Source organism: Oncorhynchus tshawytscha, linkage group LG01, assembly GCF_018296145.1.
Source record: "Oncorhynchus tshawytscha isolate Ot180627B linkage group LG01, Otsh_v2.0, whole genome shotgun sequence".
Lineage (NCBI taxonomy): Eukaryota > Metazoa > Chordata > Actinopteri > Salmoniformes > Salmonidae > Oncorhynchus > Oncorhynchus tshawytscha.
In genome coordinates this window covers 61,765,187-61,782,648 of record NC_056429.1, presented here as the reverse complement: position 1 = coordinate 61,782,648, position 17,462 = coordinate 61,765,187, and the positions used below count along the sequence as shown (strand labels likewise).

At 42.4% G+C, this 17,462-nt stretch overlaps 1 protein-coding gene across 2 annotated transcripts in view; it reads left to right on the top strand.

Annotated features, from left to right (window-relative positions):
• LOC112254522 (cGMP-dependent protein kinase 1) overlaps window positions 1-17,462 on the top strand; it is a 162,546-nt gene that overhangs the window by 13,567 nt on the left and 131,517 nt on the right. The window lies entirely within an intron of this gene.

The following is a 17,462-nucleotide window of genomic DNA, read 5'->3' as shown; positions in this document are numbered from 1 at the left end:
TAAGATTAGGTAGGATGATCATTTGTTTAGGAGCATGGCCTTATTTCTATTGCAGTATATTGGATGACTGTCATTCATATTCCATTCACCCAGCTCAATATACATTCGATAGGTTTAGGCTGCTACATGATACAACATATTTCCCTATACCCATCACGAGATTGCTACAAACTAGCCTAGGAATTAAAGTTTACAACGTAGGTGCACAGATCGAGAGAAAATGTGGAATAGTCAAGGTCACAGACAGTGACACATTTAATACCGCCTAGCACACTCTTGTGTGCATCTAGCTGATCTTGGGTGTAATCATTAGTCCAAACATTTGCAAACAATATTTTCTATTGGACAAATTCAGTCATGTTGATCCTTGTTTCGTTCCATTTGCTTCCGTTTAAGAAACGTTTTTCAACCGAATTGGCTGAATGAATACACCCCTGATCACCTGCAGACACAGTTCACTTTCATAGCAGCCACATACAAACCGCATGATCACTTTGCTCATTGTTTAATTCTTTCTCGAATCAACATGCTTTCCTCCTCTCACCTTTTCTCTTCACTTGTGGACTTCAGTGTACAACACAACAGCTGTCTGTGACCAAGCAAAAAAAACTTTACAAGCTAAACCTTCATACCATTACCGCGAAACCGCTACACACAGCCTACATCAGTGTCACCATAGAATCTAACGTCATACTCAACATATCTAGAACTAACTAGAACTAACGCGTTAGTAAACTCGCTACAATCATGCATTACAGTGTACAGCAAGTAGTTTTACAGGGCCCCGGTGGCAATAAATCAATATATCAAAATCTTACCTTGACTTGGAAGAGTTCCAGTGTTGGATAGCCATAGCCAGCTAGCTAACATAGCATCTCTCTGTGTTTGAGTAGGCTAAACTAGCTAGCTGCATTCACTAGCTAAGAAAGTGAAAGTGGAAAAAAAATCTCTCTCTGTCTCTCCCTTCTTTTTTTGGGAAGAAATTAACTTGTTCAAAACTGTTATACTATTGTCTTTCTCTCTTTGAGTCAATTGCTCACCACATGTTATGCAGTGCAGTGTTAGCTAGCAGTAGCTTATGCATTCAGTACTAGATTCATTCTCTGACCCTTTGATTGGGTGGACAACATGTCAGTTCATGCTACAAGAGCTCTGACAGGTTGGAGGATGTCTTCTGGAAGTTGTCATTAGTGTGTAAATCTATGGAAGGGGTGAGAACCATGAGCTTCCTAGGTTTTGCATTGAAGTCAATGTAACCAGAGGAGGACGGAAACGAGCTGTCTTCCGGCTACACCATGGTGCTACCCCAGAGAGTGCTGTTGAGGCTACTGTAGAACTTAATTGTAAAACAGTGTGTTTTAATCAATTATTTGGTGACGTGAATATATTTATATTTAAATATCATGTTTTTTGTTTCACACATTTGTTTTCCTTCTGAAATTCACTGAGGAGTATGTTCCTCCTCTCGATCCTCTGAGTAGCCTCCACTGATATGCACATATGCAATCAACACTCATCCCCCCTCTCTCTCTGTTTCTCTCTCTCACTTTCTCTCTTTTGCCAACGAACTTGTGTGTGGTCTCATGGGTTTAGAGACAGATTCCCAGTGATGTAAAGTACTTAAGTAAAACTACTTTGAAGTACTTCTTAATTAAGTAGTTTTTATGGGTATCTGTACTTTACTGTTCATTAGTATTTTTGAAAATGTTTACTTCTACTCCACAAGATCACAAAATAAAAAACAGTTGAAGTTGGAAGTTTACATACACCTTAGCCAAATACATTTAAACTCAGTCACCCACAATTCCTGCCATTTAATAATCATAAAAAGTCCCTGTCTTAGGTCAGTTAGGATCACATCAAGAATGTGAAATGTCAGAATAAAAGTAGAGAGAATTATTTATTTCAGCTTTTATTTCTTTCATCACATTCCCAGTTGGTCAGAAGTTTACATACACTCAATTACTATTTGGTAGCATTGCCTTTAAATGGTTTAACTTGGGTCAAATGTTTCAGGTAGCCTTCCACAAGCTTCCCATAATAAGTTGAGTGAATTTTGGCTCATTCCTCCTGACAGAGCTGGTGTAATTGAGTCAGATTTGTAGGCCTCCTTGCTCGCACACGCTTTTTCAGTTCTGCCCACACATTTTCTAAAGGGTTGAGGTCAGGGCTTTGTGATGGCCACTCCAATACCTTGACTTTGTTGTCCTTAAGCCATTTTGCCACAACTTTGGAAGTATGTTTGGTAACATTGTTCACTTGGAAGACCCATTTGTGACCAAGCTTTTAACTTGATGTCTTGATGTCTTGAGACTTGCCTCAATATATCCACATAATTTTCCTTCCTTTGATACCATCTATTTTGTGAAGTCAAATCAAAATCAAATTCAAATCAAATGTATTTATATAGCCCTTCATACATCAGCTGATATCACAAAGTGCTGTACAGAAACCCAGCCTAAAACCCCAAACAGCAAGCAATGCAGGTGTAGAAGCACGGTGGCTAGGAAAAACTCCCTAGAAAGGCCAAAACCTTGGAAGAAACCTAGAGAGGAACCAGGCTATGTGGGGTGGCCAGTCCTCTTCTGGCTGTGCTGGGTGGAGATTATAACAGAACATGGCCAAGATGTTCAAATGTTCATAAATGACCAGCATGGTCCAATAATAATAAGGCAGAACAGTTGATACTGGAGCAGCAGCACGGCCAGGTGGACTGGGGACAGCAAGGAGTCATCATGTCAGGTAGTCCTGAGGCATGGTCCTAGGGCTGAGGTCCTCTGAGAGAGAGAAAGAAAGAGAGAAAGAGAGTATTAAAGAGAGCACACTTAAATTCACACAGGACACCGAATAGGACAGGAGAAGTACTCCAGATATAAGAAACTGATCCTAGCCCCCCGACACATAAACTACTGCAACATAAATACTGGAGGCTGAGACAGGAGGGGTCAGGAGACACTGTGGCCCCATCCGAGGACACCCCCGGACAGGGCCAAACAAGAAGGCTATAACCCCACCCACTTTGCCAAAGCACAGCCCCCACACCACTAGAGGGATGTGGGCACTTCTCGCGTGAAGTGCGCCAGACCTTCCTGCAGCAAAGCACCCCCACAACATGATGCTGCCACCCCCGTGCTTCACGGTTGGGAAGGTATTCTTTTTCCTCCAAACATAACAATGGTCATTATGACCAGAGGACATTTCTCCAAAAAGAATGTCCCAATGTGCAGTTGCAAACCACTGTCTTGCTTTTTTATGGTGGTTTTGGAGCAGTGGTTTCTTCCTTGCTGAGTGGCCTTTCAGGTTATGTTTATACAGGACTCGTTTTACTGTGGATAAAGATACCTTTGTACCTGTTTCCTCCAGCATCTTCAGAAGATCCTTTGCTGTTGTTCTGGGATTGATTTGCACTTTTCGCACCAAAGTACGTTCATCTCTAGGAGACAGAACGCGTCCCCTTCCTGAGCGGTATGGCGGCTGCGTGGTCCCATGGTGTTTATCCTTGTGTACTATTGTTTGTATATATGAACGTGGTACCTTCAGGTGTTTGGAAATTGCTCCCAAGGATGAACCAGACTTGTGGAGGTCTACAATTATTTTTCTGAGATCTTGGCTGATTTCTTTTGATTTTCCCATGTTGTCAAGCAAAGAGGCACTGAGTTTGAAGGTAGGCCTCGAAATATATCGACAGGTCCACCTCCAATTGACTCAAATGATGTCTTTTAGCCTTTCAGAAGCTTCTAAAGCCATGACATAATTTTCTGGAATTTTCCAAGTTGTTTAAAGGCACAGTCAACTTAGTGTATGTAAACTTCTGACCCACTGGAATTGTGATGCAGTGACTTATAAGTGAAATAATCTGTTTGTTATCAATTGTTGGAAAAATGACTTGTGTCATGCACAAAGTAGATGTCCTTACCGACTTGCCAAAACAATAGTTTGTTAACAAGAAATTTGTGGAGTGGTTGAAAAACGAGTTTTAATGACTCCAGCCCAAGTGTATGTAAACTTCCAACTTCAACTGTAATTCACAAGTGATATGCTAATATTGTGATAGGCTTATATATATACATTTACTAAATAATATATGTGTGACATTTGTTTTGATTTAGAAATTACCATTATCATGCACCTGTATCGAAACAGGGGCAGCGGGAAAAAATACATGTCATTTATGCACTTAAATAGCGAATGGAAGACGCTTTTCCCCGTGGTTTATTTTCATGCCAGCCAGGTAGGCTATAATCCCGTTGTAAATATAAGCAATGTGCTTAATATTTGGAAAGTTCAGAAATAATATAGTAGGCCTAGCTTATAGAAAGCATATGGGATCCTCCTCTTTTTATTAGCGGCCTTCACTCTGTTTTCACCCGCAATTTCATAGCCTACCGAAATGTTTCGCAACATGAGCTCATGGGCTCTCATGAAGTGTTTGATTAGATTTTCGAAAAACCATTTGCATTGCTGTCAGAGTGATTAGAGGGACAATAGAGTGCTGAGTACCAGGCAGTTAGCAAGTTTGGTAAGCTACTAATGACTAGCAGCAGCATCAGAGCTGGGAGAAGCCTAATTACCATGACTAAACGGTCATGTGGAATTTGACTGCCTTCATGACTCGTGACTGTGGGTGTGGCGGGAATACGGTCACCGCAACAGCCCTAATCACCACCACAAGCACAAAGGTACACTTTATATACAAAAGTATGTGGGCACCCCTTTAAATGAGGGGATTTTGCTATTTCACCCACACTCGTTGCTGACAGGTGTATAAAATCGAGCACACAGCCATGCAATCTCCATAGACAAACATTAGCAGTAGAATGGCCTTACTGAAGAGCTCAATGACTTTCAACATGGCACCGTCATAGGATGCCACCTTTCCAACATGTCAGTTTTCCAAACGTATGCCCTGCTAGAGCTGCCATGGTCAACTGTAAATGCTGTTATTGTGAAGTGGAAATGTGTAGGAGAAACAACAGCACAGCCACGAAGTGGTAGGCTACACAAGCTCGCAGAATGGGACCGCCAAGTGCTGAAGCACATAAAAATTGTCTGTCCTCCATTGCAACACTCACTACCGAGTTCCAAACTGCCTCTGGGAGCAACGTCAGCACAATAACTGTTCGTCTGGAACTTGAATGGGTTTCCATGGCCGAGCAACCGCACATAAGTTTAACGTGCAAAGCCAAGTGTCAGCTGGAGTGGTGTAAAGCTCACCGCCATTGTACTCTGGAGCAGTCGAAACAGCTATGCCCCTTTGTTCAAGTGAAGGGAAATCTTAACGCTACAGCATACAATGACATTCTAGTCAATTCTGTGCTTCCAACTTTATGGCAACAGTTTGTGGAAGGCCCTTTCCTGTTTCAGCACGACAATGCACCCATACACAAAGCGAGGTCCATACAGAAATGGTTTGTTAAAATCTGTGTGGAAGAACTTCAATGGCCTGCACAGAGCCTTGACCTCAACCCCATCAAACACCTTTGGGAGGAATTGGAACGCCGACTGCAAGCCAAGCCTAATCGCCCAACAACAGTGCCCGAGCTCACTAATGCTCTTGTGGCTGAATCGAAGCAAGCCCCCACAGCATTGTCCAACATCTAGCGGAAAGCTTTCCCAGAAGAGTGGAGGCTGTTATTGCAGCAAAGGGGCACTAACTCCATATTAATGCCCATGATTTTGGAATAAGATGTTTGACGAGCATGTGTCCACATACTTTTGGTCATTTAGTGTAATTCCTCAGCAAACTTTTGAGCCACTGGAAAGCGTAGAGTTCAAATATCTCCCCTTCAAGACGGCTTTGCTGATTGCCCTTACATCTGCAAGGGGTGTGAGTGAGCTGCACACACTGTCAGTCCACCATTGTGCCTATGGTTTGCCCTGCCTTTATGCCTAAGGTCAGCTGTAATTACAATTGTCTAGCTTTAGAGCTTATGGCCGCCATTTACTTCTACGGAAGAATGGCTCCTCCACCATTTATGTCCTGTACGTGCTTTGCATATCTACTTGGATAGAACGAGAGCATGTCACAAGAGTGACCAACTCTTTGTGTCTTGGCCATCCCCTTGCAAGGGTGGGCCCCTCTCTCGTCAACGGCTATCCCATTGGATAGTGGAGGCTATTATATTGGCTTATAATAGCAAGTGTTTACAGTCCCCGGAGGGCCTGAGGGCTCATTCCACCATAGGTATGGGCACTGTTCTTTTTTACAAGAGATTTGCGAGGTGGAATGTTGGGCCACCCCTCGTATTTTTATGAGGTTTTACCGACTGGAGGTCACTGCACCTTCATTGGCGCATACTGTCCTACATGTTTGAGCCTCTGAGGGATGATGCTGTTGGAACTACCCTGGCTTCAGAGAGAATGTCTGTGTTACAGGAGTTGGCCATATCCCATAAGTGACACAAAATGAGTATTAGAAAAATAATTTTGAGTTACTAACGTTACCCTGGTTCTATAAGAACACGAGTGAGATGTTTTACCTCTTTTCCCTGCTAGCAAGAGCGCAATGAAGAGAGGCATGTTTGAGAATGACCTGGCGAGTGGCTCCCTTTATGGAGGACAACGCAGACATGTAATATATGGTTGTGAATGCTGAGGTCATTGACAACTATTTTGGGTACAGAGGAATGAGTTTCAATAGAGCTGCTCCTCTATCGATTAGAACAGAGGACTGTGATGTTTACTCAATGGCGTGGAGATCGATGCCTCTTCTCTGTTTGACCAACTTGTTTGTCAGTTTGGGTTTAGATATCTGAAAAGAAACAGACAAACCAGCACACTGTTCTTGCCAGTAGTACTGTTGACTAAGTTTTTGTATTGGCCTATCAAATGAAATGAATTTATTTATATAAAATCAAATGTATTTATAGAGCCCTTCTTACATCAGCTGATATATCAAAGTGCTGTACAGATACCCAGCCTAAAATCCCAAATAGCAAACAATGTAGGTGTAGAAGTATGGTGGCTAGGAACAACTCCCTAGAAAGGTCAAAACCTAGGAAGAAACCTAGAGAGGAACCAGGCTATGAGGGGTGGCCTCTTCTGGCTGTGCCGGGTGGAGATTATAACAGAACATGGCCAAGATGTTAAAATGTTCATAGATGACCAGCAGGGTCAAATAATAATAATCACAGAGGTTGTCGAGGGTGCAACAGGTCAGCACCTCAGCAGTAAATGTCAGTTGACTTTTTAATAGCCGATCATTCAGAGTATCTCTACCACTCCTGCTGTCTCTTGAGAGTTGAAAACAGCAGGTCTGGGACAGGTAGCACGTCCGGTGAACAGGTCAGGGTTCCATAGCCTCAGGCAGAACAGTTGAAACTGGAGCAGCAGCACGGCCAGGTGGACTGGCGACAGCAAGGAGTCATCAGGCCATGTAGTCCTGAGGCATGGTGCTAGGGCTCAGGTCCTCCTCCGAGAGAAAGAATTAGAGAGAGCATACTTGAATTCACACATGACACCGGATAAGACAGGAGAAATACTCCAGATATAACACACTGACCCTAGCCCCCTGACACATCAACTACTGCAGCATAAATACTGGAGGCTGAGACAGGAGGGGTCAGGAGACACTGTGGCCCCATCCGATGATACCCCCGGACAGGGCCAAACAGGCAGGATATAACCCCACCCACTTTGCCAAAGCACAGCCCCCACACCACTAGAGGGATACCTTCAACGTATCATCCTGAGACATGGCTGAGTATAGCCCACAAAGGTCTCCGCCACGGCAACCCAGACAGGAAGACCACGTCAGTGACTCAACCCACTCAAGTGACGCATCCTCCTAGGGATGCCTTCGCCTTCGTCAGAGGGTTTAGAAAATCGTTTTTGAAAAGAGTTGGCCATTAAAATGCTGAGGTATATTACTGGCCCTGTTCTTTCTTTCCAAGTTTTCCCCCTTTTATCTTTCTAACTGGATTAGTCCTCTGGAATGTGTCTATTGGTCTCTCTCATGTACAGTAGGCCCTTAATTTGACTCACTCCGTTGCAGGAGAACTTTCCTGCAATGCAGAAAATGTATAACTTGCAGTGTATTTGAGATTTAAAATAGCTTCTAAATCTGTGATAACACTTTGACATATCAGACATGATTTTTTCCAAAAATGTATCAACCCCTACAAATACGTCCATTAATTATAATCCAGACAATAATTCACATTCCCTGTTGCTGCAGGATTATTTTCCTGCTGTAGCAAACTGGCTCCAATTAAGAGCCTACATCTCTATCTCTACTTTCACTCGCTCAGCCTCTCTCTCCCTTATTCCTCTAAAAGAGCATATTTTCTCCTTTTAAGGAAGACGGACTGTATTCGGTCCCCAAACCTGACTGAGTGTGTTTATCTACCCTTCCAGCACAGAGAAAGAGAAGGAGAGGCGGAGGAGAGGATAGAGGGTTGTTGTGTAATGGGGTGACTGGCGAGAATCTAGAGGACATAAAACAGAGAAATGTCACAGGACTGCAGGCTCCTCCACTTTGGGGTCTGTAGTGTAGTACGCGAGGCCAGGGACCCTCACTCCTTTCCTGTGTGTAAATCTGTCAAAGGGTCAGGGGTTAAGGAGAGAAGCTTCCAGAGGTATGCAAATATTGCTCTTGGGAAACAGGGGAGTACTATAACATTACCGCTCCCTGCTGTGCTTCTCTTTGGGATAGACTGAAAGATAATGTTGTTTTTAAAGTGTGTTCCTTTTATACCTTCATAATATCAACAAAGGATAGGCAGGCCATATGTTTTGGCACAAACTAAATATTGTAGACCTGTAAGTAAAATGTATGCACGCATGACTGTAAGTCGCTTTGAAAAAAAGTGTCTGCTAAGTTACATACTGTATATTATTATTATATTATGTTTGTGTGGCTGTGTGTGGTCGCTCGTAAAAAGGAAGAGTGGGGTGTTGCCAGAGTGGTGTGTTGCCAGAGATTACTGGATGGGGACTTTAGAAGCTTGGGACACACTTCAAACCGTCTTCCTTTTGTGAGTTCTATTCCCAGCATCTGTTGAGGGGTAGAAAGCATTTCCTGTCCCTTTTTTTTATCCTTAATGACATAGAAGCTTCTCTTTGAAGACACGAGTCCTTGTTACATGTGATTAGCCTCTTTTACAGTCGGGTGATAAAGCGCTAAATGACTGTCTGCTTCCTTGTGAAATGATTTCAATACAAAACAGACACAGAAAATCTTTGTATACAGCACTAATTACACCCAATCTTGTCTAATCGAATTCTATGTTCTGGTCAAAAGTAGTGCACTAGGGAATAAGATATATATTTTGTCTGTCTCTGTCTATGGAAGTTATTGAGATGCATCTTTGTAAGATAGTGGAAAAGTCTTGTCATGGGGTGCGAATCATCAGGCATCAGACGGAATCAGGTGCAATATTGTGGTATTTATAGTGCATTCAGAAAGTATTCACACCTCTTGACTTTTCAACATTTTGTTATGTTACAAAGTGGGATTCAAAAATGATTTATTTGTCATTTTTTTGTCAACGATCTACACAGAATACCCTATAAAAATTCAAACATTTGTAAAAAATGAATGAAAAACAAAACACAAATATATTTTGATTAAATAAGTATTCAACCCCCTGAATCAATTCATGTCAGAATAACCTTTGGCAGCGATTACAGCTGTGAGTCTTTCCGGGTTAAGTCTCTAAGAGCTTTCCACACCTGGATTTGTTACAATATTTGCCATTTTTCTTTTCAAAATTCTTTAAGCTAGGTTGAATTGTTTGTCGATCATTGCTAGACAACCATTTTCAGGCCTTGCTATATACAGTATATTCAAGCAGATTTAAGTCAAAACTGTAACTTGGCCACTCAGGAACATTCACTGTCTGCTTGGTAAGCAACTCCAGTGTAGATTTGGCCTTGTGTTTTAGGTTATTGTCCCGCTGAAAGGTGCATTAATCTCCCAGTGTCTGGTAGAAGGCAGACTGAACCAGGTTTTGCACCAGGATTTTGGCTGTGCTTAGCTCCATTGCGTTTTTTTTTATACTGAAAAACTCCCCAGTCCTTAACAATTATAATTAATTAATTACAATTATACCCATAACATGATGCAGCCACCACTATGCTTGAAAATATGGAGAGTGGTACTCTCTAATGTGCTGTATTTTATTTTCCACAAACAAAACTTTTTATTCAACAAAACGTTCATTGCTTTGCCACATTTTTTTGCAGTATTACTTCAGTGCCTTGTTGCAAACAGGATGCATGTTTTGGAATATTTGTATTCTGTACAGGCTTCCTTCTATTCCGCCTGTCAATTAGGTTAGTATGTGGAGTAACTACAATGTTGTTGATCCATCCTAAGTTTTCTCCTATCACATCCATTAAACTCTGTAACTATTTTAAAGTCACCATTAGCCTCATGGTGAAATCCCTTAGCAGTTTCCTTTTGTATCTTTGTAGTGACTGGAAGTATTGATACACCATCCAAAGTGTAATTAATAACTTCACCATGCTCAAAGGGATATTCACTGTCTGCTTTATTTTTACCCATCTACCAATCTACCCTTGAACACGGCAGGTAAAACCGCTCCCCGTGCACCGATGACATGGATGTCAATTAAGGCAGTTTGGTTAAATGCATTCAGTTGAGCAACAGACTAGGTATCCCCGTTTCCCTTTCCCAATAGGTGCTCTTCTTTGCAAGACATTGGAAAACTTCTCTGGTCATTGTGATTTAATCTGTGTTTGAAATTCACTGCTCGACTGAGGGGCGATACAGCTACTTGTAATCATGTTAAACACTATTATTGCACACTGAGTCCATGCAACTTATTATTATGTGACATGTTAAGCACACTTTTACTCCTGAACTTATTTAGGTTTGCCATAACAAAGTGGTTGAATACTTTTTGACTCAAGACATTTCAGCTTTTCATTTGTAATTCATTTGTAAAAAATTCTAAAAACAGAATTCCAGTTATAGGGTATTGTGTGTTGGCCAGTGCCCCACAAAATCTCAATTGAATCCATCTTACATGCTGTTTAAAAATATATATATTTTTTTATTAAACCTTTATTTAACTAGTCAAGTAAGTTAAGAACAAATTATTATTTACAATGACAGCCTACCCCGGCCAAACCCTAACCCGGATGACGCTGGGCCAATTGTGCGCCGCCCTATGGGAATCCCAATCACGGCCGGTTGTGATACAGCCTGGAATCAAACCAGGGTCTGTAGTGACGCCTCTAGCACTGAGATGCAGTGCCTTAGTCTGCTGTGCCATTCAGAAGCCCAAACACAACAGGCTGTAACACAGCATAATGTCAAGGGGTGTGAATACTTTCTGAAAGCACTGTATTTACAGGTGCAGAGGGTGAGTCGTAACCATGGATATTAACAAAACACTGACATATAAACATAGACTATCAAAATCATAAAGAGTAATATAAATGGGATTATCCTACATGCACCTTAACCCTACCAGTCCCAAGACCTGTATTTCATTGATCTGACTTTAATTTATCTGCATGTATTTACATTGAGTTTGAGTTTATTTTATTTTTACAGGGACAGTGCACATTAATCAACGTTTCAGTTAAAGTGTCGGTTTTAGCCAGCCGGCTAATTTTCAACCGCAGCCCCTGGGCAGGTTATTAAAAACAATTACAATATAGACAATAGCAACATAGGACAAGCAAGACATAGCATACAGACAGAGCAACATAGGACAAGAAATATGTAGCATACAGACAGAGCAACATAGAACAAAAAGCAGCAAGACAAAATTCATAAAAGCAACAAAGTGTTTCCATACCTCACAAGTTACAGACAACAGACATGGAAAGCGGCAACACACAGCTAGGGACCATGTTCACAAATCTGATTGACCTTTAGCCATGTCTTCAAGCATTTTGTGAAAGTGTGATATGTGGTGCAGTTATGTGTGTCTGATGGCAGTGTATTCCAGACATGGGAAGCTCTCACAGAGAAAATGGATTTACTAAACATGCTTTTCCTTAAGGGGACTATACATACAGTCACCTCTCATGGCAGACCTTGTGGATCTGCTGCCATATGTTTGGGTTTTCTGTTTAACAAAAATACTGAGTGGAGGGGGAGCCAGGCCATTTAGGATCTTGAATACAAGACATGCACAAGATTTTCCCAACTCTTGAGCTCATGCTTTCTGAGGATGTAACAGTGATGATGGCTATTGGGCTTCATATCAAGCACTTTGAGAGCCTGTTTGTAGACAGACTGAATAGGTCTTAATGTTGTACAGCAAGCTTGGGCCCAACTAGTCAAGCAGTATGTTAAGTGGGGGAGTATCATAGATTTGAAGTACAGTTTTGCTAACTCTGTAGTCAAACAATTTCGTATAAATCGGAAATTAGCGAGGTTGAATTTAGTTATTTGAATTACCTTTTTCACATGCTTTTTAAAAGAGAGTTTGGAATCAAGTATGATGCAAAGGTACTTAAAATCAGATACCACATGGAGCTTCTCCCCTGACACATAGACATCTGGCTCAGTAGCATCTGTTGCCCTCTTTGTGAGGAACATGCAAACAGTTTTTTTTCACATTGAGATGCAACACGAGTCACTGAGCCACTTTGTAACCTGGACGATCACAGAGTTCTTGTGCAGCTTGTTGTTTGCTCTTTCCATGCACATATATCAAATCAAATCAAATTTTATTTGTCACATACACATGGTTAGCAGATGTTAATGCGAGTGTAGCGAAATGCTTGTGCTTCTAGTTCCGACAATGCAGTAATAACCAACTAGTAATCTAACTAACAATTCCAAAACTACTGTCTTATAAACACAAGTGTAAGGGGATAAAGAATATGTACATAAAGATATATGAATGAGTGATGGTACAGAGCGGCATAGGCAAGATACAGTAGATGGTATCGAGTACAGTATATACATATGAGATGAGTATGTAAACAAAGTGGCATAGTTAAAGTGGCTAGTGATACATGTATTACATAAAGATGCAGTAGATGATATAGAGTACAGTATATACGTATACATATGAGATGAATAATGTAGGGTATGTAAACATTATATTAGGTAGCATTGTTTAAAGTGGCTAGTGATATATTTTACATAATTTCCCATCAATTCCCATTATTAAAGTGGCTGGAGTTGAGTCAGTGTGTTGGCAGCAGCCACTCAATGTTAGTGGTGGCTGTTTAACAGTCTGATGGCCTTGAGATAGAAGCTGTTTTTCAGTCTCTCGGTACCAGCTTTGATGCACTTGTACTGACCTCGCCTTCTGAATGACAGCGGGGTGAACAGGCAGTGGCTCGGGTGGTTGTTGTCCTTGATGATCTTTATGGCCTTCCTGTAACATCGGGTGGTGTAGGTGTCCTGGAGGGCAGGTAGTTTGCCCCCGGTGATGCGTTGTGCAGACCTCACTACCCTCTGGAGAGCCTTACGGTTGTGGGCGGAGCAGTTGCCGTACCAGGCGGTGATACAGCCTGCCAGGATGCTCTCGATTGTGCATCTGTAGAAGTTTGTGAGTGCTTTTGGGGACAAGCCGAATTTCTTCAGCCTCCTGAGGTTGAAGAGGCGCTGCTGCGCCTTCTTCACGATGCTGTCCGTGTGGGTGGACCAATTCAGTTTGTCTGTGATGTGTATGCCGAGGAACTTAAAACTTGAACTTTCCAAATAGGGGTGTTCCCTCTGCTGTTTCCTGAAGTCCCTCATCTCACTTTTGTTGACTGTTCCATCTGATGGAGAGGCGAAACGGATCAGAGGACCAATATGGGGTGGTAAGTGTCCATGGTAAATCTTTAATAAAGAAAGTCCTGACACTGCATACAAAACAATAAACAAATGACGACCGTGAAGCTACAAGACAATCACCCACAAACAAACAGTCTCCTTAGTTTTCAGTAATGACACCTGCCTCTGATTGTGTGAGCCCCAAAACATAGAAAAACAAACATTATTTACTAAATAAATACAAAACAAAGGAAATAAAGGTCAGAACACCACACCACAGTCCGAGGGCCCTCACCTCCTCCCTGTAGGCCGTCTCGTCGTTGTTGGTAATCAAGCCTACCACTGTTGTGTCGTCCGCAAACTTGATGATTGAGTTGGAGGCGTGCGTGGCCACGCAGTCGTGGGTGAACAGGGAGTACAGGAGAGGGCTCAGAACGCACCCTTGTGGGGCCCCAGTGTTGAGGATCAGCGGGGTGGAGATGTTGTTGCCTACCCTCACCACCTGGGGGCGGCCCGTCAGGAAGTCCAGTACCCAGTTGCACAGGGCGGGGTCGAGACCCAGGGTCTCGAGCTTGATGACGAGCTTGGAGGGTACTATGGTGTTAAATGCCGAGCTGTAGTCGATGAACAGCATTCTCACATAGGTATTCCTCTTGTCCAGGTGGGTTAGGGCAGTGTGCAGTGTGGTTGAACTTCAGACCCAGTACAGACAGAAGGCAGATCATTAATGTACAGGCTGAACAGGAGGGGCCCCAGTATTGATCCTTGTGGCACGCCCACATCACAGCTAAGAGTGGGCGACAGCTCATTCCTCACTCTGACACACTGAGTTCTGCCTTCAAGGTATGTTTTCATCCATCTCAAGGCATCAGGGGAAAAGTTGAACTTGGACAATTTTGCGATGAGAATCTCATGGTTAACAGTATCAAAAGCCTTCCTTAGGTCCAGAAACACAGCCCCAACAACGCCCCCTTTGTACATCTTGGACTTCACATTTTCCAGAAGAAAGCAGTTGGCCGTTTCTGTGGAGGGTTTCGCTCTGAAGCCAAACTGTATGGAGTGTAATGTGAAGGGGCTGTTGTTGAGGTGGGCAAGTTGTTCTGCTACACACTTTTCAACAACCTTTGACACCACAGGTAGTATACTAATGGGCCTGTAGTTACTCACGTCAGCAGGGTCGCCTGATTTAAAGATGGCCGTTATTATGGCCGACTTCCATACCCTTGGAAACACCCGAGACCAATAGATGTGATGGTGACCTTAGTAATGGGGCCAATGAGTGACTTTGTAGTTTTTAAGAAAGGTAGAGTCCAGCCCAAACACATCATTGGCTTTAGAGTTATTTAGTGAGCTTATCACCTTGTTCACCTTTGACTCAGAAACTTCCCTTATGATGAAGACAGGTTGAGCATCATTTACTAGCACTGAGCCCAAGAATCCAGTGGAGGGGTTCTGTGTCAGTACCTTGACAGAGTCAATAAAGTAGGAATTGAAGGCTATTGCTATTTCGACTGCATCCTGTGTTAGATTGTTATTCACCATGATTTCTAGTCTTTTTGCAGTGTTACTATGGTCTTTCCCTGTTAAGTTTTTTAGATTCTCCCAGATCAGTTTAGAATTTCCCTTTGCTTCACCAATTATGTTAATAAAAAAGTTTGCCTTGGCCTGTCTGATTTCTTTCATCACCTTATTTTTCAACATGGTAAACCTACGTCTGTCATGCTCTAATTTGGATCTTAGGGCTATTTTTAGAGCATAATCTCGTTCTTTCATCAATTTCCAGATTTCTCCATTTAGCCAAGGAAGAGTGCTCTTTTGGAAACCATTTATTGTAGTCTGGATTGTGTATAGAAAAACTTGACTATCAGCTTCCACGTCTGTATAGGACAAGAGATCATTCCAGTTAATTCCCTTAATTGCGTTTTCAAAATAGCTTAATTCACTCTTAGGTATTCTTAGTTGATCTGGCTTTCTAACAGTAGAGAGGTTAACCCTTCTCTTAGACAGCTTTCTGGCTATAAGTGTCAGATTATGATCAGATAGCCCAGTAACCATATTGAATGATTTAGTCACTCTCTCTGGTTTATTACTGAACACCAAATCAATCTGTGTTTTAGAGCAACAAGTCACCTTGGTTGGCCCTTTAACTAGCTGTGTAAGGTCAAAGGTATTAGTGATGCATTTGAGGGTTTTCCTACAAAACTTGTCTTCATAATTAATGTTAAAATCTCCAATTAAGATGACCTCTTTCCCAAAGTCACATTCCCTAAGCATGTTATTAAACTGATCAAAAAACACACTTTTGGTGGAAGGTGGCCTATACATTCCAATAAGGGTAAAAGACATTTGGGGAGACCGTGTAACGTTCAGGCCAATACATTCTAGTTCATTATCAGATGACCACTCAATTTGTTTACATCGGATATGTTCTTTAATGTAAATCATCACACCCCCTCCTCTTCCTTCAATCCTGTCTTTTCTGAAAACATTGTAGCCAATCACAATCAAAGCAGCATATGGAGAGTTTTTATGGAGCTGTGTCTCTGAGAGGCAGAGGAAGTCAAGGTTGGAGTCTGTGAGTAGATGTTGAATTTGTCACTTTTTGAAATGACACTACAAATGTTCAAGTGCCCCCCTAGTAGTCCCTTGGGCTTAGCTCGTGGGTCCCAGATGACTCGAGAGTGATTGACACATTGAAAAAAGTAACATTTTCAGTGTTATCTGACAGCTAGGTTTAGGCCGTTTTGTTTCATTTTGACCAGGGGCAGTTTAGTAGTGGAATTAACAATCCCTCCCGCCTGCACTGGATGCGGGGAACTAATTAAAACAGCTTGCGTACCAGAAGCAGAGTCAGGGATCATTTATAGTGACTTGGGTGTGTTTGAAGAGTCAAAATCTATCCTGGAGCCGGGTGAGTCGAGAGAAACCATGGTACCATAGCACTCACCCTCTTCCACAGCGGCGACGATCAGTGGACAAGGCCATCCACCGCTTTCCCCTCCGGTGGGTATCGCTGGATCGGTGATGTTGGGCCCAGGATTGAGTTGCACATCCCCGGAGAGCAGGAGGGTAGTGAACAGGTAGTTTAACAGTTTCCGATAAATGTTGGACTTGTGTTTGTTACGCCTAAGCGGTTCAGTGGAATAGGGAGTGAGATAGACTTGGCCATTATTCAGAACATTATGGTATGCTGTGTACTGTCTGCTCCCGTGGAACGGTGAACCAATGTGTTTGGTGTTGATATTCTCCGGCAGTAGATTTGTGTCATCCCAGCAAGGACGCACTGAGATTATCAGTAGAGTGCTGTAAGTACATACATTGTTGTTGAAATTAATATCCAACTAGTCAGTGAAAACTGTGTGGAGTTAAGAACAAATTCTTATTTTTTAATGATGGCCTAGGATCAGTGGGTTAACTGCCTTGTTCAGGGGAGAACAACAGATTTTTCTAGGGATGGTTTTACAATTTTTTGCAAAAAAACCCCTAACTTTACTCAGTACTTTGTTGAAGCACCTTTGGCAGCGATTACTGGATCAGGTTACGTTAAGGATCTCGCTGTACTTTGCTCCGTTCATCTTTGCCTCGATCCTGACTAGTCTCCCAGTCCCTGCCACTGAAAAACATCCCAACAGCATGATGCTGTCACCACCATGCTTCACCATAGGGATAGAGCCAGGTTTCCTCCAGACCTGACACTTGGCATTCAGGCCAAGGGGTTCAATCTTGGTTTCATCAGACCAGAGAATCTTGTTTCTCATGGACAAAGAGT